Below are 23,536 nucleotides of genomic sequence, written 5' to 3'. Positions count from 1 at the left end.
AGTGTGATATTTACATCCCACACATAAACCTGCCGCTCATCTTTTCTGTCCATTAGAGTTAAATTGGAATGTTGAAACTGCTTTACTCCTATTAACTAACCACGAGAAACACACTCATTCTCCACAGCTGAAAAATAAATTATCCAAAGTCATTTCCAATTTAAATGTGTTACATTAACACACAATGTCTACATGAATCTCCATTTCATGGATTATTAGAAGCATGTGGGTTATCTCACATTCAGCTGCACAACTGCATCTCCATTTTCATGTCATTAGTCCAGTGTTCCACTATAAGTAGTGTTTATGGTAATGCTGCATAAAAACGATACATCTGATTTACTGTGCTGAAGGTATGAAATACTTTAGATATTGCCAGAAGAGATTCTTACTATGTGTTTCTTAATGTTAAAATGTTTTTTCTGTGATTCAGGAATAAATTCTGACAAGATGATATCATCTGTTTAGCAGTGTTTGTCATGATTTTACAGTATAGTTTGCATTTTTAAATTACACTGAGTACATTGCAAGTAATTCATTCTACAATTTAAAAAGTAAAACCAATAAATACAGTATATTTTTTTTAGCTGTAATATGTGTACGCAGCATGTGCTTTAAGAAAGAGCCAACTATTTTAATGGATCTGTTTTCAGACAGGCTATTGTTTCTCCTACTTGGGGGCCCATTTACTTAGCTCGAGTGAAGGAATAGAATAAAAAAACGTAGAATTTCGAATGTTTTTTTTGGCTACTTTGACCATCGAATTGGCTACTTCGACCTTTGACTACGACTTAGACTAAAAATCGTTTGATTATTCGACCATTCGATAGTCGAAGTACTGTCTCTTTAAAAAAAACTTTGACCCCCTACTTCGCCACCTAAAACCTACCGAGGTGCAATGTTAGCCTATGGGGAAGGTCCCCATATGCTTTCTAATGTTTTTTTGGACAAAGAAAAATCGTTCGATCGATGGATTAAAATCCTTCAAATCGAACGATTCGAAGGATTTAATAGTTCGATCTAACTATTTGATGTAAATCCTTTGACTTCGAAATTCGAAGTCGAAGGATTTACATTCGGCAGTCGAATATTGAGGGTTAATTAACCCTCGATATTCGACCATATGTAAATCTGCCCCTTAATGTAACTTTAAGGTATACTATCATGGGAAAACATGATTTTTGTCAAAATGCATCAGTTAATAGTGTTGCTATTGCAGCCTTCTGCACTGAAATCCATTTTTAAAAGAGCAAACTTTATTTCATTTTGAAATCTGATATGGAGCTAGAAAGTCCGTTTCCCAGGTGCCTCCTGTCATGTGAATTGTGCTCTGATTAACTTCAGTCACTCTTTACTGCTGTATTGCAAATTTGAATGATATCACCCCACCCCAGCAGCCTAACAACAGAAAAATGGTAAGGTAACCAGATAGATCCCTAGTAGATCTAATAACAACACTCAATATTAAAAATCCAGGTCCCACTTCAACACCATCAGTTACATTGAGTAGAAGAAACAAAAGCCTGTCAGAAATCAGTTCTGTAGTGCAGCACTGGTTCATTCTGAAAGCACATGACCAGGCAAAATCATTTGAGATGGCTGCCTACTGTCAGGAGCGCTGTGGAGGGCTCCTGCTCCAGTCCATGGAGAATCCAAGATTCTCTGTTGTTTGGTTTCCCCCACATACAAATCAGAGCATTACTCACTGCACTCCATACACAATGTTACTCTTCTTGTGCTTTGGAGTTGGGTTCTTTGGGTGAACTAGTTGCTGCCTCAGTGTGTTGCTGGGTTTAAAGCTGGGTTTGCTGGGTTTGTGCTTATTTGAGTTTTAAACTGAAAAAAAACATTAACAACCTAATCTCCAATTACATTAGCGGCACCCCCCCCCCTCCACAAGGGAAAATACTATGATATATATTAAATACAAATCTTCTGTTGCAGTGTTGACTCACTTATAATATTTATTCCTAAAAGTACAGCATCTTTTCGTTAAATTCTATCAAAAGCACTTTGAAAGTACAATATTTAAATGTGCATGGCATTTGTGTTTTTAATCTTCCAATTCATTCCCACCTTCACTTGCACTTGAATGGCTTAATGGATACTTACAGAATGTCATGTGTGATTTTCATTTCATCGTACGTGTACTCTTTTTCTCTTCTGTGAAGGAAGATTATGAGGTTTTTGAAGTGGGATTAAAGGTTCTGGTTGAAAAGTTATGTATGTAAGTGTTCCAAAATATATATTAAATACTAGAACTTACAATTACAGTTATACAGTATAATTCATTGAGAAAAACATTCATTATAGTGCAATCCATGTGAACACATTCCATTAAATTGAATTGCCAGTTGGCCATATTGGATGGAACTAGGTGCGCCTTAGGAAATCGACCGTCCACCCCGCTGACCCCCACTCGCCCACCTGACCGCAGCAGGACAGGGAACAGAGGTGTTAGAGCGACTGAGGGGAGGTGGGTTTGACGGAGGGGAGGTAGGAGTGATAGGGGTGATAGGGGTGGGGGAGCAATGGAGGGGAGGGGGAGAGTGACAGAGGGGTGGGGGGAGAGCAACAGAGGGAAGGGTAGGGAAGGGGGGGAGAGGACAGAGGGGAGGCAAAAACCAAAGAGTGCTGCAAAATTGGAATAGGTTTAGGCAGAAGACAATTTAAGAGGTACTTGCCTAGCACCCCCCCTATTGTTGCACCCTAGGCAGGTGCCTCTTCTGCCTACCCCTAGTTCCAGCCCTGCTGCCTGTGTTTTGCAGCACCATATTCATGAGTGGCAGTGGTCTTTGTTATTCCATTGCTTGCATGTCATTCAGACAGTCAAGCTAGGGAGTGGCAATGGGTTCAAGCTGCAGAAGAAGAAGAGACCTGTACTTACTGCCTGCCTATGGAAGCATTGAACTGATATGATAGGCCATTAATAGGCTATTATGGACAAGGGCGATCCTGGCCCCTCCGCCGCCTGAGGCAGCTGCTGCTGCCGCCCCTCCCCAATGCACTAATCGTTATGCGCTAAAGGGGGTCCACAACACCATCGGATGGGTCCAGGGGGGTCCAGAAGGCTAGTGTAGAGAGCAGAAACTAGAAATTCGGCTCTTAAAGTTACAGGAGCAGCATTTTGCTGCCCCTGGTAACTAGTGGGGTGGTGCTGTCTAAGAAGAGATTCTCGATTTGCCCCATTAGCGCAGCGCCCCTGATTATAGGCTTAATAGGATATTAATTAAACAGTTTTTCTGCCCTGAAACAGGACTATGTGTGACTTTCTCTAGAGTACAAGTCGGTGCAGGACGGTGCCAAGTAGCGCTCATATCTACATTATTGAGCTGATTTTTGGCAACATCAGACAAGTCCTAATTCTTCATTTGCAGCCATTGGATGAATGTCAGTGATATTTGAACAAAGAAATACACAGTAACACAGTTAACTTTTTTTTTTTATAACAATTTAATCTTACTTAACACAGTGTCTGACATTTTTGCAAGCAGAAGCACTTTCTCTATATTAATTATTAAATGTTATTTACTGCATGCATGGAATACTAATCAGCCTTGAATGTCATTGGTGCAAAATATGTAGCAGAATCAATAAATGAAAAGTCTTACTGCACACAGATATGCAAAGTGTACAGGGAGAGTCTCTTTACTTCATTCTGCTATGTCAAAAAAGTTGGGGAAAACCCGTCCATCTCCTGAGAAAGGAACCAAAATATCACCAAAATATCATTATATACTGTAACAGTTATGGAACATTCCAGTTATGGAACATTCCATTTACACTTTTCGTATATGTTTTTTTGGGTATAACTTTATAATTAACTGACTATATGGCCAGTGCTATATAATCTCCAGAAGATCCTGTCATCTTAATTATTGCCAAAACACAATGACCAAGGAAATGACCTAAAACTATTTTAAAATTGTTGTTAATGTTTTTCATGTTTTTCTCTAAAACATATAGGATTTTAAATGATATCTATAGGGTGCTTTTCATATCCAATTTCGTATTTATGGTATAATGTTGACCCTTGTATTCTATTTGTTTATTCTCCTTTTCTGTTCAGGCCCTTTATTATTTGCCTTCTAATCTTTCAAACTTGGGGCAAGATAAATAAGCCATATAGGTAGGAGTTAATATTTCCACAAAAATTTAAAATAAATTACATTAGCTACATACTAGGTAAACAAAGAAAACAAAGGTAAACGACTCCTTTAAATTCAAGATGTAATTCCCCATAAATGAGGACAAAATTCCCTTAAAGGAGAACTAAAAATATTGGTGTGGAGGCAGCCATCTCAGTTTTGCCTTATTCTGAGCTTTGAGAAGGAGCCATTACTTGGGTGCTATTCTCATGCCTACCACTAGGTTTTCTAGTAAGGCAAACAAATACTTCAGAAGTGTCAGGTAGCTGTTGTCTGGTTAGTTACCCATTGTTCTGTTGATGGGTTGCTGGGGAGGGAAGGTATTAGGGTAATCACTCCAATTTGAGTGACTGAACTTTATCAGAGCACAAATCACATTTACTTGAGGGAACCTGGGAAACTGGCATTATGTCTAGCCCCATGCCAAATTTTTAAATTAAATATAAAATCTGTTACCTCTTTTAAAAAACGGATTTTAGTGCAGAATTTTGCTGGAGCAGCACCTAGAATTTAAATTGCCGGCTGGATGGCACTCAGAGAGCTTCATTTTCCGAAGTCGGCCACAGTTGCCTCATGAGGAAACTTCGGAAAATGAAGCGCCGCAAGTGCCATCCTGCCATCGATTTCTAGCCGGCGGGAAGGCAGGGGAAGGCAGTTCGGGGAGATTAGTCGCCCCAAAGAAGAGGAGATTTGTCGCCTCCCCAAATCTGATCATGTGTCTCTGCCCTAACATACAAACTTCAAAAATACAAGTATAGATCCTGTTATACAATATGGCTTTCCGAATAAGGGATCTTTCTGTAATTTGGATCTTCATACTTTAAATCTACTGAAAAATCATTTCAACATAAAATAAAAAAAAAATCATTTCAACATAAAATAAACCCAACAGGATTGTTTTGCCCCCAATAAAGGTTAATAATATCTTAGTATGAATCAGGTACAAGGTACTGTTTTATTAATACAGACAAGAAGGAAATGAGCTTTAAAATATTGAACAATTTACTTAAAATGGAGTCTATGGGAGATGACCTTCATGTAATTTGGAGCTTTCTGGATAACTGGTTTCTATATATTGTATCCTATACCTGTACTTAGAGTTAAAATCATCATAGATACTCCGGGTCATTTATAAAAACTGGGCAAATTATAATAGCAACCAATCAGATGTTTGCTTTCATTGTTTTCCTTGCAGCTGTTTGAAAAAAGCTACTCACTGATTGGTTGCTTTGGGTTAGTGTTTATAAATGAGGCCCAGTTCACCAGGGGTGACTTTATATTTGGGATTGTCCTTCTCACAAGACAGAGCAGCATCATATAATATAGGGCATTAGAAATAAATTAGTAACATGGTCAGTAACAAGCATATTTTGTTCTGTTCTTCAAAAAGGCCATCTAGGGGTATAAGGTTATCCTTGTCCTGCCATCATTTTCATATTCAGCCAGCCACCTAAATAACAGGAAGAAAAGTAATTAGAAGGTGCTCTAAGCAGTAAATACTGTATCTCACAGATTGTGTAGGAGAAACTTTTAATTATATACTGTATTTCTTTCAAACCCTGACTAATTAAACAGATACCTATTAAACAGAAAGGCTTTTGTACCTGAAAAAAAATATTTAATGTTACAAATATTACAAATACAGGGGAAGGAATCCACCTTAATTCTTAACAATAATATTTTCTTACAAGAAGAAGCCTATTCCTACTGCCCTGTCATGTTGGATGACTCCGATTTCAGCTATCTTAATAGCACGGCATGGTATGTGGCATTGAGATAGAAGGAAAAAAAAGCAACATTGAGAGCTCTTTATAAGAATCCTGTAGGAGGTTGGAGGAGGGATAGGACAGTTGTAAAAGGTACATCCAAGAAAACGAAGTTTAAAGGAATAATGTCATGGGAAAACATGTTTTTTTTTCAAAATGAATCAGTTAATAGTGCTGCTCCAGCAGAATTCTGCACTTAAATCCATTTTTCAAAAGAGCAAACAGATTTTTTTATATTCAATTTTGAAATCTGACATGGGGCTAGACATATTATCCGTTTCCCAGCTGCCCCCAGTCATGTGACTTGTTCTCTGATAAACTTCAGTCAATCTTTACTGCTGTACTGCAAGTTGGAGTGATATCACCCCCTCTCTCCCCCCCCAGCAGCCTAACAAAAGAACAATGGGAAGGTAACCAGATAGCAGCTCCCTAACACATAACAGCTGCCTGTTAGTTCTAAGAACAGCACTCAATAGTAAAATCCAAGTCCTACTGAGACTGATTCAGTTACATTCAGGGGCAGATTTACTAAGCTCGAGTGAAGGATTCGAATTAAAAAAACTTTGAATTTCGAAGTGTTTTTTCGGCTACTTCGACCATCGAATGGGCTACTTCGACCTTCGACTACTACTTCGACTTCGAATCGAACGATTAAATTAGCTAAAAGCTACCGAAGTCAATGTTAGCCTATGGGGAAGGTCCCCATAGGCTTGCCTGTGATTTTTTGATCGAAGGATATTCCTTCGATCGTTGTATTAAAATCCTTCGAATTGTTCGATTCGAAGGATTTAATTGTTCGATCGAACGAATAATCCTTCGATCGTTCGATCGCAGGATTTTCGCTAAATCGTTCGACTTCGATATTCGAAGTCGAACGATTTTAGTTCCTAGTCGAATATCGAGGGTTAATTAACCCTCGATATTCGACCCTTCATACATCTGCCCCTAAGTCTTCCAGAAAATAGTTCCATCCTAAAGTGCAGGCACAAGTCACATGACTGGGGGCAGCTGGGAAACTGACAACATGTCTAGCCCCATGTCAGATTTTAAAATTGAATATAAAAAAATCTGTTTGCTCTTTTGAGAAATGGATTTCAGTGCAGAATTCTGCTGGAGCAGCACTATTAACTGATGAATTTTGAAAAAAAAAACATGTTTTCCCATGACAGTAACTATATAAACCAGTCTGGAAATGATGTAGCACAGTATATTTATAACTTGGGATAACCCCATATCTGAGATGGACATTTAACTATCTTCCCCTTTTTAGGACAACTTGCCTGGAAGAGACCTGCTGTCCAGGTCAATTTGTCATGATTCTTTACATTAATCTTGATTTCAGAGGAAAATAAAATGTGCCCCTTGGACTAGGGTGTTTTGGGGCTACATTTAAAAAGATGGTTTATTTTTAAATTCCTTCCTAGAATAATGGGGACCCTCTGCCTAATTTGATTCCAAATTCCACCATAGAATTTTGTTATAATGAGATAAACCACTAAATATTATTTTTCTCATAAAAACTGAATCTGGCCCAATATGTCCTGAGAGTATTGCATTCATTCCTTTTCAGACAATGGAAGACACTTCTTATTATTTTGTACATAAAGACCATCTCTTCATTTGTTGCAATATAAATGATCTCGACCATGTCTAAGAACTAGGGATGTAGCGAACCGCCGAGTATGTGTTCGCGAACGCCGTTCGCGAACACCGGCAAAAAATGTGAACAGTTCGCGAACAGTTCGCGAACTTCGAACATCCGAAAATCGTTCGATTCGAACGATCGAAGGATTTTTAATCGATTTTAGCGGTCGAATGGTCGAACGATTTTGACGCGAACGCCTATTGGCGAACGTCGCGTGACGTTCGCGAACTTGCGGCGGACGCGAACAGCCGATGTTCGCGCGAACAAGTTCGCCGCAGAACAGTTCGCTACATCCCTACTAAGAACCAGCCATTCCCTGGATGTTTCCATTGGGGCAAAAGACGGGTATGCAAATTAATAGTAAAATTCCAGCACTACAAAGCACTAACTTACTTTAACTGATATTCTAATAAAGAGTTGATTTTTTTTAAAGAATACCGATTTAAGAATATTTTTATATTTAGGTCCCTTTTTCTCCTGTAGAAGTAATTCAAAACCAGATGAGCTGGATCTCAATTACCTCTTGGATTGCTTTGTTTGATTTCAGTTAATTTTCTGTGCTGATAAATAGCGATGCTCGCTTCGCTGCCCTCAGTTGGATGTGCCTACACAATCGGCACCTTAAAGCTTATTAGGAAAAATGATTTGCTTTCCTCGCTTATCCATTTGTCCTGGGTATGCTAAAGTCTTTGAATCAGATTTTCACCTTTTGTGACATATCGGATAAATAATGACAGCAGTTGCAGAGATTTCTGTGCTTTGTGCCAGTTGCAGAAAAGTTCACCCTAGGTTAGCAACTCAGATAGGAAATGGCAATTCTTTCATTATAATTCCATCAGAATTAAGTAAGATATAGCTAGAAATTCAAGTACCTCTTAAATACCTAAAGACATTTATTTCCTCATTATTTGCAGCCTGACTGTTAGACAGTTAGATGCAATGCTGTTTGGATTAATACAAGATGACACTGTTTATTCCCTTCTTCCATCGTGCCCCAACTACCCCTTTTTAAACCACTCCCTATGTGCACCTGTATTTCCGAACCTCATCTTGTGGGATTGTCTTCTTTACACTGCAGTTGATTTCATTCATTTGCAATAGATTTCATTCTATTTTTTCTTTCTGACCAATTACATTAATGGAAGTGAGACAGAAATTGGATCTCTGTTACCGCTTTCCCTGATCAAATTTTAAAGCATAGCTAAATTGAATACTGGAATACATCCTGGAAGCCTGAAAACCCTACTCATATGAACACAAAGCTTTTATTTACCATGACAAAAAAAGTGATCACTTGGTTCCAGGGTAAATCGTTTTTTGACTATAGCATATATCAATTTTCTCCCGTTTGGCGTCACCAAAATTTTTTTTATGCGGATCTCAAAGTTTGGTGCCTGCGTAAAATTTGATACTTGCGTCAATTTTGATGTCAGCATTAAAGTCAATGAGCATCCGAATAATGTTAACGTGCGATGGTTTTGATGTGAGCGACTTTTCCGATGCACGTCCAAATCCCTGGCAAATTTTGGCGGAAATTCGCTGCAAATTTATTCGTCCATCACTAGTAATTCTAAAAAAAAATACTAGAAGCAAAGCTAAGACTCACCAAACCCCTTTCCATCACATCGGCTTATTTCGATGCTCTGTATCCTTCCCAAAACCTTTGTTGCAATTTTAAATGAATCAACCTAAAAATATGAGAATATAACTAAACTATAGTGAGAGCTGTGAAGATGTGGAATTCTCTCCCTGAATCAGTTGTACAGGCTGATACATTAGATAGCTTTAAGAAGGGGTTGGATGGTGTTTAGCAAGTGAGGGAATACAGGGTTATGGGAAATAGCTCATAGTACAAGTTGATCTACGGACTAGTCCGATTGCCATTTTGGAGTCAGGAAGGAATTTTTCCCTCATCTGAGTCAAATTGGAGAGGCTTCAAATGGTTTTTTTTTTTGCCTTCCTCTGGATCAACTGGCAGATAGGCAGTCTAAGATAGATTAAAAGGTTGAACTTGATGGAAGTGTGTCTTTTTCAACCTAACTTACTATGTGTTTATATTTTTTAAGTTTTATTGAGTGGTAATTATTAGGGATGTAGCGAACCGCCGAGTATGTGTTCGCGAACGCCGTTCGCGAACACCGGCAAAAAATGCGAACAGTTCGCGAACAGTTCGCGAACTTCGAACATCCGAAAATCGTTCGATTCGAACGATCGAAGGATTTTTAATCGTTCGATCTAACGATTTTCGTTCGAATCGAACGAAAATCGTTTGATTTTAGCGAACGAATGGTCGAATGGTCGAACGATTTTGACGCGAACGCCTATTGGCGAACATCGCGCGACGTTCGCGAACTTGCGGCGGACGCGAACAGCCGATGTTCGCGCGAACAAGTTCGCCGCAGAACAGTTCGCTACATCCCTAGTAATTATCATGAACACTTAGTAAAACTTTCCAACTTCTGACAAATCAGTTAAATAAAGTTGGTTTTCCTAGGCTTAACTTCAAGTTGAGTTAAATATTTTTAAAATAAAAATTATATATACATTTATATATAAATAGGGTTGTGGAAATTCAATGTGTCCTTGTCCTGATTGTGTATATTGTATATTACAATGAGTGGGATGGTATTATTTTAAATAATACACAAGTCTCATTTGACACAAGCCTATAATACAGTGCTACGCAATATGTTGGCGCTATATAAATACATGTTAATAATAATAATAATATAATAAAAATCTTTAGTTCCATCCTGGGGCAGTATGACTAAACACTCGTAAGAGTTGTAAATGCTAAGCAATGTTTGCCTTTGCTTTCTCAAAAGGATTTTGTTGTTCCAGTGGATGAATAAGGTGAATACATTCTGATAAACACTGATCTCCGATTAAAACAATTTGCACATTGGCATCTGTTCCTGCTCCTCTTGCCTCCCCAGTGTACACTTTAACCAAATGTTCCTCTTGCTCTTCTTCAACATGCTTCTTCTGATCTGGGATACATATTTTTTTCTTGATTGAAGTCAGCATTTTTGTCAAGGATAATCTGGGAGACAAGGACTTCTTTTCTTATTTCTCCCTTGTTTCTGCTGATTCTGAAGTAAGACTAAGGACAAACACAAATTCAGATTCTGTGGGAATACTGTTAGAAGTGAAGAGCAGAACCTATGTAAAATAAAGTAACACAGACTGTGGTAGTTGTTGTGAATAATCGAGCTCTGTGTTTCTCTTCTAAGAAGGCATGATTGTATTTGCTGCCTATTTATAATAAGACTGTCAGTATTGTGGAAATATACAGGTGCCATACACAGTCATTTTTGCACTAAGCGAAAGTCAAATTTTGCTGTGCTGCATCTGCCATTTAAATAAAGTTTGTTTCACCTATTCATAATGTTTATAATAAATATTTTTTTCTAAAAAGTCTGTGTGGGTTGTAATTAATAGTGATGGGCGAATTTGTTCGGCAGGCGCGAATTTGCGGCGAATATGTGCGATTCACCGCCAGCGAATAAATTTGCGAACCGCCCGCGAAAATTCGCCCTAAAAATTTTCCAGCGTCAAAAAAAGGTCGCCAGCGTCAAAAAGGTCGTTGGCGTCAAAAAGGGTGCCGGCGTTTCGCGAATTTTTCCCCGTTTTCCGGCGAAACAACGCAAATTCGCCCATCACTAGTAACTAATATGCGTATACTCCATCTTAATGTAATATTACTTTGTTCGACTGAATAGTAATATCATTAACAACCTACAGCTTCAAAATATCATCTTCAGCATAACAATATCAGCACAATCCTTGGGATTTTTTTCAGTATTTAAGGGGTGGTTCACCTTCCAAACACTTTTTTAAGTTGAGTTGTTTTCAGATTGTTCTCCATAAACAAAGATTTTTTTCAATTGCTCCCAGAGCTGTTTTATAAGGTAAAAATGAAACTTTTCACTTCAATATTAGAAAAATGGCCACAAATAGAAAATAATTGGAAAAATTCTTTATTTCTGCTGAATAAAAAGCTAAATAACTCACAAACCACAAATAATAAAAAAAGAAAACCAATGACAAATTGTCTCAGAATATCCCTCTCTACATCATACTAAAAGTTCATTTGAAGGTGGACAACACCTTTTAGAAAGCCAATTCAGATTAGATTCATTTTAGATTCACCAAATTTTAGCAGATTTCTATAAAATCCCCCTTAGTCGTTCTTTATGTATTATTACATGCATAACCCTTGACACTTACTTATTTACTTCAAATAAATAGAGATCGTTCCTCAAGGATTCCTTCACATGCATCTTTGGGATATGAATCTGATCATCTGAAATGCATATTAGTAAGTAAAATTTAGTATAGCTCAGAAACTGTGTCTTTGAAGTATGGAAAATGAGGTTCAGTGTTGATGTGGTAATAAATAATATGAATGCAAATGATACACTAAATGGCAGGGTGATGGAGGTTTCCTTAATTGAGAAGGATCTGGGGATTTATGTAGATAAAAGTTATGTTATTTCAGGCAATGTTATTCCTTGGCCAATAAAGCAAATAAAGTTCTGTCTTGCATAAAAAAAACATAGCTTTGCCTCTTTATAGGTCACTGGTAAGGCCTCATCTGGAGTAAGCAGTGCAGTTTTGGGCTCCAGTCCTTAAGAGGGATATAAATTAGGTGGAGAAGGTGCAGAGATGTGCAACTAAACTGGTTAAGGGGTGGAAGACTTTTGAGGGTAGACTATCAAGGTTGGGGGTTGTTTCTCTGGAATAATTATGTTTTGAGGGGAGACGATTACTCTTTAAAAGCACATTATAGGACATTATATACAGATAGTGGGGGTCTTTTTTTCCCCACTAAATAGGATCAGTGCACCAGAGGCTACACCTTCAGACTAGAAGAAAATAACTTTTATTTGAAGCAGTGTAGGGGGTTCTTCACAGTGAGGTTGTGGAATGTACTGCTGGGTGATGTTGTGATGGCTGATTCTATTAATACCTTTAGGGGGGCTTGGATGATTTCTTGGACAAGTAAAATATCCAAGACTTTTGGGATAATAAAATCTACCATTAGTAACGATATTGGTGTATATAGTTTATATACAGCATGTGAGTATATAGATAGGTCTGTAGAAGTATGTATATACAGTATATGTGCATTCGGATTCATTTGGAGGAGTTGCACTTGTTGAACTTGGAACTTGGAACCTATAGTTCTGCACAATTTAGTATCATCTGCAAAAATTTCAATGCCCACCTCCAGATCATTAATAAACATTAATAAACAAGTTGAAAAGCAAGGGACCTAGTACAGAGCCCTGCGGTACTCCAATAACAACACTGGTCCAATTAGAAAATGTTCCATTTACCACCACTCTTTGTAGTCTATCTTTTAGCCAGTTCTCTATACAGGTACAAATACTATGTTCCAGGCCAACATTCCTTAATTTAACCAGTAACCTTTTGTGTGGCACTGTATCAAATGCATAAGCAAAGTCTAAGTAAATCACATCCACTGCCATCCCAGAATCGAGGTCTCTACTTACCTTCTCATAAAAAGAAATTAAGTTAGTCTGGCAAGATCTATTACACATAAAACCATGTTGGCACAAACTCATAGTATTATGATTTGCTATGAAGTCCAGTATCTTATCCTTTATTAACTCTTCGAAAAGCTTTCCTACCACTGACGTCAGACTAACAGGCCTATAGTTTTGAGGCTGAGAACGGGATCCTTTTTTGAATAGAGGCACCACATTAGCAATTCGCCAGTCTCTCGGCACTATGCCAGATTTCAATGAATCCTGAAAAATTAAGTAAAGAGGTTTGGCAATCACAGAGCTAAGCTCGCTAATTACCCTGGGATGAATACCATCTGGCCCCGGACCTTTGTTAATCTTAACATGTTCTAATCTCTTTTGAATTTCTTCATGTAAGAACCATGCATCATTAGTTGTATAACTAGAATTGGGACTATTAAGAAGGAAACCTTCACTTACTGGTTCCTCATTTGTGTAGACAGATGAAAAATATGAGTGATGGAGATGAGATGCTACTGTAGGGGAAAATAGGCAAATTCTGTTCCATAATTCATTACCTTATCATTTATGCATATGCTGCACCATATACTGCAGAGGGACATCACCTGGGGAGCTGTCTTGCAAAAAATCCAAAAAAGGCATCTCCTTGTACATAGGTACATAGGGCAGCATTTCCAGTTGATGCTAAAATGTGGAATCAGTGGGGTACTCGTCCAGAATCCAATGAGTGTTTCCCTTGAAGTTTAGCCAGAATATAAAGAGTAGGCAGGATTTATCTAACAAGGGAAGTTCTGTACCTTGTGTCCTCTATGAGAATCAGTAGCACTTTTTGTGGTGTATGTTAGAACATAAACACCTGTTCCATAAATCAGAGGCCAAACTGAGTTTGATGAAGCCTGTGTTCTACACAGAGGGGTTAGTCCAGATCACACAAGACTTACTTTAATTGCATCTCTATGAACCTAAATAGTAAAATTAAATGAGTAATTAAACAAAGCAACCTACTAACTTTTAGCCCCGGCAGGGAAAGATTACAATAGGTTTCTGCAGTGGAGCAAATTTGCCATTAGATGACTTCTATACATACGTTCATGCAACATTTTATGCATTAAGTATATTTTAAACCACAATTATACAATTTGCATCATACACATAAGTCTCATTCCCTTTACAGAGTGCTAGCATTGTAGATTTAACATTTACTGGTTATAGATTAACTAATACCCAAAAACTCACAATCTAGCTCAGATCATAAAAATGCTGAATTTATGGAAAGGGTTAAATTAATTTACCATTTGCTGCTGTACTACAAGAATTCTTCCTGCCATGTTAACTGCAAAAAAAGCCAAAAAGTAGTATCCCCTTTTACTTTTAAAATTACAATCAAAATAATGATGGCTTCTTTGAGACGTGAAGTAGAAGATAAATGTAACGTACCATTTTTGCTGCTCATTGAAATGTCAGCATGATGCATTTCTCCAAGATCAGCTGCATCTAATGTAGCTGTATGTGACTGGCAAGATATAGAAAGCAAGTTTTTTCAGACCAGGAGGAACATGGCCTTGTCTGCCTTACATATCAACATTTTAATGAATTTCGCCATTAGTTACAAGTAATTGAATTTAAAAGAATTTGTAACACTTTACCTCTTATAATATAAAACACAGTGAAATGCCAGCTTTATGGCATGCATCACAGTGTATGTATTTGTCTCACAAAATAAACACAAAATATGACACACAGTTTTAAAATGCCAGAATGCAAAATAATCAACATTTCAAATTGGTGAAATAAAACATTATAATATGAATCTAGTATAGCTAAATCTAAAGACTATGAAGAATGAAAATCTTCATAGTCATATTATAATATGAAATGCACTGGAGAATAGTGATGAGCGAATCTTTCCGGTTTCACTTCGCCAAAAATATTGAGAAACTGCTTCAAAATTCACAAAAAAAGCTATTAAAATTCACAAAATGCATTTAAGTCATTAGGCAACAATTGTTTTTTACTGATGACAATTTTTCTTCCATGAGCAGTTTTTTCTTACTCCAAATGCATTAAAGTCAATGGGGCTCATTTATAAACTCCGCGCAGGGCAGTTTGGTGCGCACAGTGAATATATTTGCCCTGCACATGGCTATATTTATAAAGCTGAATAAGAGTGTGCGATTGAGTTACGCCACATGATGGAGAAAATATTCGTGAAACCACTTTGCAAATTGTGAATTTAATTGTGCAATTTATTAGCGTTCAGGAAATAGCATGGACAATGCAACCATTTGCAAATAAATATGCGCTTCGCGAACTTTATAAATGATCCCCAATAGGCGTTTCTTTTAAAGAGACTTTTTCGTCTTGGTGACTTTTGGCCCAAATGCATTAAATTCAATGGCAGTTTTTTCTCAAGTTTTTTCTCACTCCAAATGCATTAAAGTTAATGGACATTTTCACTTGCGGCTACTTTTTTGTTGCAGTGAATTTTTGCTTGAGTTTAGCTAAAAAAAATGGCAGATGCCTAAATGTGGAATTTTGCCGAAAAAATCCATGCCTGGTAAAAATATTTGCTCATCACTACTGGAGAATGCAGTGCCCTCCAATTCACAAAGTGAAGCCAATGTATGAAGCCGGTAAGATACTGTATATCCTGTGTTAGATTTTAACTTCCTTCGGCCTTCTTAGTAACAATGGAAGAAGAAAGCGTTACTTATGCATGCTGCTCATTAATATAAAGTTAAAATACTCAGGCCATACAGAATGAAACTGGATAAAAAGCTTGGCGACTTTCTACTGAATTTTGCACTTTGCAAATTGTGGCCATACACGAGTCATCCAGTCATGTCTGGATTGATCAGCCCTCTGATGATTCTGTGCATTTCGACCAATCAGATAACTGAAACAGTAGGGAGTAAAGAGCCTCAGAACTGCAGAGAAAATGTGGCAGTACCAATAATTCTCCATCCACCAGATAGTTGGGCAGTATGGTCAAAATTGTCTAAATTGACAGACGAAATGTATGGACAGAGTTCTTAGACTAAGTAGTATTTTTTATCTTTATTAATAAATCCTGCAAATAAGTAAGAGTTTATGTGTGCTTATAGGTAACCAATTTTCTGCCTGGGCAAGCACATCCCTTAGGCAAGCTAAAGGCAAAATACAGCTGTTTTAATCGATGTATATCATTTTTATAGTTATATAAATGATAACGTGATTGCAATAATTAAAAAGGAAACAATATCATCTAGCCATAATGATAACTGATAAATAGACTCCTAATCCTTAAATCAGCAGGCGAATTTCTTTAAGGGTTTTACAAAATTGTAATCTGGAACAGATCATAGAAATACCTGAATTACCGAGGCAGCAGTTTAATATGAAAGACTGATCCAACCAAACTAATTAGAGATGACATTTGCCTATAACATTAAACTGTACAATGCAATAAAGATATAAATGGAAGTAGTGAAAAGTTAACAGAGAACATTTGAGCACCTGGAAACAATTCAGCAATTTGTTCTAGTCAGAATACTACAAATTACTAAATAGAAGCAAAGATGTGATTGGTTCATATGGTTAACTGCACTGTTGAAGCTATTGAAATCAGCCATATCGAGTTTTTCATCAGAATAGAGTTTGCTAAACTAGAAATTGTGAGCTATGCATAATAGCCCTCTTTCTTCCCCTAATTCTTCCCCCAATGTGTTGTCTGTGCCAGGCTTACAAAGGACCAGAACTAGAAATTCTTAAATAATTTGCCAAGGCTGGGGGGGGGGGGAGGGAATTGGGGGAGCCCACTGAATGGCTCCAAACTGGCTCCAGACTGGGCTTACAGATAAATGGAATAATGTAATAATAGTTGCAAGCTTTTGCACCAGTCAATTTACTATTCCCAAGTTTGAAACCAAGAATCTGATGTCTGATAATTTTTGATGTATTACCACAAAGAACTACGTTATACGGAGGATGGGTGTTTATATACGTTTGATTATCCCTTTTCCTTGCCCCTTCTAGTGCAGAAAAAAACCAACACAATTAAAATATGAGGCAGCAAAAAAGTTCAGCACAATCCCTGTTAACTTAAATCATGTTGAGAAAAGTGGGATAAGGCCCTTCATTTTTATTGTTTCAAAACATTTTTAATACATTGCTAAGCTATTTGTTCTTGCTTCCCAGAAGGAGTTACAGGTTAAAAGCAAACATTTTTTATTGTTTATAAGAAAAACTATTCAATCTCACTTAAAATAACAAAAGCTTTTTCCCTTCTCCTCCTTTCTCTCCTAATTTATGCACCTGTTGTTTAAACCCCAGCACCCAAGCAAAATGTCTCAGGCCATGCACCTGTATATATCCACTATATTCAAATAATTGGAGCAGGTGTTTCCATTACTTTGGAAGAGAAAATATTGCCGCAAACACTTGCTAAGGCCATAAAAGACTTTGCCATTAATTTGTGACTGCTCCAGCAATTGGGAACGTCTTCAAATAAATTAGAGTTAAATTCTTGTTGCTGCAAAATGACCTCATCTTTTGTGCCTTGGGAATTGCGCCAAGTAAGTCGTCTGTCTCCCGTGTCGCCATTTTTCTCATGCAAACACACAGACATGTACGATCCATCTTTCCAGCTCAGACTGTCAGTACAAAATACAGCTACAGTATATATTACCACTGCAAGAGGAAAAGAAAACAGTAAATAAATGTTAGGAGGTGAAAGGCTAAGCTTTACTTTCAGAAAGAGCCATTATTAAACCAGTCTTTGTATTAGGGTGCAGGTAAATGTGTACATATATATATATATATATATATATATATATATATATATATATATATATATATATATATATATATATATATATATATATATATATATATATATATATATATATATATATATATATAGACAAATACAAGAGTCTTCTGCACTCAACTTTCCCTTGTTTGTTATATATATATATATATATATATATATATATATTTGCAAATAAGAACCAGCAACCACAGGGTATTATCAAATCAAAAAGCGTGTATTGATTTGCTGGTTCTTCTTTGCAAATGTATACTGATATTTAACCGTGCAACTGGCGAAGGGACGTAACTAAACTAATTCACTAACTTGCGGATTTTCGTGACCGTTACCTGTTGCGCCAGACTTTACTTTGCCACCTCAGAGCAGGTGAAGTGCAATAGTGTAGATAGGACTTGGTTAAAAAAAAGTTTACATTTTTTCTATGTCCCAAAAAATGCTGGCGTGCTTTACTTTTTTAAGGGTGATAGGCTGAAAAAGATCGTAATTTTTTTTTAGGGTACCCTCCTTCCCCCCTACATTTGATATCATATGGAACCTAAACTATACTGTGGGCACATGTGTAGGGCATTAGAAAACATTTATTAAGGTTCCCTGGCCTTGTGTAGTGTAATGTGTTTTCTGCTGCATATACTGGCATTGTACTTTAACTGCACACCGTATACAAATTTCCAATCGCTACTTTGCAAACGATCTGTAACTTGTGCGCAACTACGCCTGGTGAAGTGCGCCAAAGTGTGGCGAAGTCAACGCTGGCGCAACTTCGAAGGTAAGTAAATTTGCCCCATAGTTCTGTCTTTTGCTTCAACACTTCTTCCTGTTACAGTTAGAGCTGCAGTATTTCTGGTCAGGTGATCTCTGAGGCAGCACACAGACCATCACGATATGGTGGCTCAAGGCAAGAGATGTAAAAGGACAAGATTTACTTAAATATATATTCCACTTAATTTGATATAAACTATCTGTTGCTTAACTGTTCATTTTGGGGGTATAGTTTTCCTTTAACAAAAATTTTGGCCAAAACAATTGCAGAAGGCAGCTTTTTTAATGGAACAAAATGAGCCATCTTTGAAAACCTGTCCACCACAATGAGAATGGTAGGCATATCTGAAGATTTAGGTAAGTCCACAATGAAGTCAATGGCAATATCAATCCAAGGCTGATTGGGAACAGGAAGGGAGTGAAGAAGCCCACAGGGAAGAGCTCGAGTAACCTTCTGCTGGGCAAAAGTAGTGCAGTAAGAGACAAACAGGTGAACATTGTGTTTCAAAGATTGCCACCAATAATATCTTGAGACAAGATCAATGGTCTTCTTTACACCAGGATGGCCTGCCAATTTGGAAGAATGAGCCCATTGCAGAACTTGGGATACAGTAGACTCCGGAACAAAAGACTTTCCTGGAGGACATTCAGGAGGAATGGTGGAAACAGGAGCAATAATTAAATTAGGAGGAATAATAGGAGTAGGCGGATAGTCAATCCTTTCCTCATCTGAAAAAGATTTTTATATGGCGTCAGCTTAGTTCTCGGAACCAGGTGTATAGGAAATTACAAAATTGAACCTTGAAAAAAATAGAGCCTACCTGCCTGGTCTTTATTGGAATCATATAGTAATATATCACAGAAGGGTTGCATTAACCACATAGTTAAATTGTAGCATTTAGTCAACCTTGTTTTCCTTTCTTGCATATCTTGACACCAGCTCTCAAAAATCAATTTACATTAAAACTGGTGGTACTCTGCTTTGGTGATGTGATTAAAGGCTGGGACAAAGGATCAGTCTCCCAGCAATCATATGTTTCTAAGCAGGATGGGGTGACGTGAGTAATTGCCTGCTAGTATGGGAATTCAACCTCATAATGTACAAGCACGCAATATTTTCACTGAAGTCTCACCTATGTACAGAGATGATGCATGATAGGTGTTTGACCTGGGAATATTAGGCATTTCAGTCTAAAAACCTTGTGTTGTTGCAAAGAACATGCATGTGCGGCAGCAACAGAGCACTGGAGCAGTACCTGTGGCTTTAGATTAAAATGAGAACATTTTTCTAGTAATGCCCATGGTGTCTGGGGAATATTTGAATATTTCAAATGGATTTATGTCTTTGCAACAATTTGTTTTGCTGATCCATAGTCGTCATTCTATTTCTGGGAGCGAACAGATATGCAGTCAGCTGTGCAGAACGCTAGAGGTGATTTGATAAAGAAAAGTGAAATGATCACAGACAGGCAATAACAAATATACTACTGTCTTTGGAAATGTATGCAGCATCACTCCAAACTGTTTTCTGGATTAGTTGTTCCCAGATCCCCTTATGCATACACTTTTACAAGCAGTAATGGTCACACTGCTTTCCTGGCTGCGATGCATCTGAAATACTGCAAAAGCAATGGTGCCATAGGTTTGTAACAATTTAGCAAGGATGTTGCCGGTTAGTTTTCATAAATACTTAATAGCAGTAGTTTTGCCTTTAAAAAAAAAAAAGTTCAATGCACAATGTTTTATATCACTTTGATCATTCTTTGCACTACATTAGTTTTATTAGTATTAGTATTTAACAAATACTGAATTGTACAAAAAATGTATATCAAGAATAAAGACAATGCAGAGGAATATAAAAGACTGGGTTATTATTCTCTGAGAACATAAGCACATTAGACACACACACATCATAGTTATAGGCATTTTTTATAAAGCGAATTTTTGTTAGTTCCTTAATTAGATCATATTCAGAACAGCAAATGAGTAAAAAGAGAGCATGCTGTGTTCAAAATAACTAGATAAGATACAACTGTGGTACAACTTCAGATATGAACGCTGTGGGTAATAGAAAGAATTTAATGAAATCTGTTTGCTTATGATCTTAGATGTACACAACCTGGATCTCAGAGATGCATGCAAAACACTCATGTCTGTGCAGGGCAGCCATCAGGGGGGGGACAGGGGGGAGAGTTGTAGGGGGCCCCGAGGGTAAGGGGGGCCCGGATACGCCACAATTACTTGATTAGCCGGGCACCCATTCTTTCTGAGAGCTGCTGACTTTGGGATGGCATGGACGTTTAAGGGGCCCTGGCCACCAATTTTCTCATAATGTGGAGGGGGGGGCCTGGCCACCAATATTTTTTAATGGAGGGGCCCTGGCCACAAATGTTTTTTGTTTTTTTACTATGTGGTGGGGGGCGGACCTGTGGGGTGGGGAGGGTGGACCTGTAGGTGGGGCATGCAGTGGGTGCAGCCCAGGGGGCCCAGGAAATTTTGTCGTATGGGGCCCTGCGATTTCTGATGGAGGATTGTGTCTGTGAGCCCCACAGAAATAATATAGTGAAAATGAAAATAGGTGAGAGCAAAGTAAAGGGGCACTAGTCAACCATATCAAGAGCTATCTATAACATTGGCCTGTGTGATAGAGATATGATAGAACATCTGCAGTTTGCCAAAAAGAAAGATAGGGATTAATAAAATATAGCATAACGGTTTGGGATCAGTTGAAACTATCTACAGTATAATCTATAAAATATCTATCTTAAATCTATAGATCTAGCATCAATAAAAGCAACTTCAAGTGCAGTGCCCTAAAATTGGCATAACATTGTTCTGATGTACATATTGATGCAAGGGAACCATTGAATTACTGCCAGCTTGGAAATGGTGATATTTCTATGTTAATGCCATTTTAATGCTGCATGCATTGGTGCTGGAAATGGCACCATCCCCACTCTGCACGTACTAGCTACAACTTGTGCCTGATTCAAGGGAACAAGCAAGGTAATTAGTGCATGCTTGGTACATCACATGCAAGTGCACCAGACACATTTTAGTGGGTTGCTCCAATGACATTGGATTTCTGGGGAAAAACCACTGCAGCCCGGGGAAAAAAATGTTTGTCTGGAAAGTGTACTTTGCACCATGTTCCTAATTAAGCCCTCCAGCAATATGTATAGAGCAAATCTAACACTGCCCATACCTCACAAAACATAAACCCTACACAGAAGTATAGTGGTGGTTGTGCCATGCTGTGGGCTACATTTTTACTTTGATTGCAAAGTAACTTAAATGAAATACAGTTATCACAGCCTTGTTGTCACCATACTTCAAATAAGAACTGTTATTTGCCTATCCAACCTTGATATCATTTAAAAGGGATACCATCTTGTTCCAAGAGATTAGCTTGTTGTGTCACAGAAATGGGCAGGCCTGGATTTGTGGAAAGGCCACAAAATCCCGGGCCTAGGGCAGCAGAATTTTAGGGGGACGGCATGCAGTTCAACCACACCCTCAATTGGTTTGGAAGCAGTGGGCATTGGCAGGAGATACAATAGCTTTTAAAATTTTCTGTGCACCAATTCCCAATACTCCAGACCCAATGCTGAAAATGTGACCATGTGTACAAAAGAAGGGGATGGGGGTGATGAACGGCAGCAGGCCTAGGGGTGCCTGCTATGTTAATCCGGAACCGGAAATGGGCCCTGCAGCCAGAATTCACAAAGCAAAGTTAACATTTGGATAGCTTGTTTTCAACTGTATTTACTATAGCTTTTTCTGGCCCCTGAAGACTCCAAGGATAGCTCTGGATACCAGTAATCCTCTTCTGCTCTTGTCTATGTCCATGCTAGAAGTTTTGGGGAAGGCATTACTTTGAATGTTGACTATTTTAATTTTTTTGATTTTTTCTTTTATTAGGTAAGGTATATGATGCATTTTCTGGCTTGCTTGTTTAATTCACTGAAGGTATAAAAACGCCTCCTTGTACTAAAGTAATTTTTGGTATATACAGTAGAACCCCCATTTTACATTTTTCAGAGGACCAGAAAAGAATGGTGTAAAATCCAGGAAAATGTAAAATCAGGGAAAAGTTATGAGGGAGCCTGTATGGGCGGAAGAAGTCATGACTGGGAGGCAGGGGGGGAGAGGAAGAAAAAGGTGGGGGGAGTTAATGAGACAAGTGGGCAGTCTGATAGGATTTTAGGATAAAAGGAAAAGTGCGTGAGGAAGCACTTCCTTTTCCTACCTCAGAACCAGCACGCAGGTTTAAAAATTGATCGTACCATCGAGTCGGCGTATTGCGGCTGATGGGAAAACAAAATTCAGGAAGGGTGCAGACGTACGGAGGTACAATGCACAGAATTCTAATCCCAGGACCATCTGCCCAAGGCAATCAGAACAGGGGCAGAAATAAATAGGTTAACAAAATATGTTATGGAATGTTATGTATACTAAAATGTCAAGCATTTTTTGTAAACAGTTGTTTTTTATTACAGTTTATTGGTGGTGTAAAATGGTTTGAGTTTGAAAAAAGTTAATAAAGAAGCTGCGGCCATCATTATCCAATAAAATTGGTGTCATCTGTTTTATTGGGGAGGTTTGTAACAGATTGGTCGCAAAACAAAAGGTAGTGAAATACATTGGTAAGTATGGTTTCGGGCATCCCTCTCCACTCCAGGCCTTTAACAGTCATGTATTTTGCATAATATATATATGGGACCATTAAACAACAATATAAAATGAGGGAAAACTTAAAATCAGGGGATGTAAAATGAGGGTTCTACTGTATAGGTCAAGAAAAATAACAAACAGGTAGTATAAAGGTGATACCTATAGCAAGATAACTATAGCAGGGTTCCAGAACATTTTAGTTCCTTTATTCAGCTTGAAAAAAG

This window comes from Xenopus laevis, chromosome 6S (assembly GCF_017654675.1).
Source record: "Xenopus laevis strain J_2021 chromosome 6S, Xenopus_laevis_v10.1, whole genome shotgun sequence".
Lineage (NCBI taxonomy): Eukaryota > Metazoa > Chordata > Amphibia > Anura > Pipidae > Xenopus > Xenopus laevis.
The sequence above is the reverse complement of the archived record's forward strand: the minus strand, read 5'-3'. Positions refer to the sequence as shown.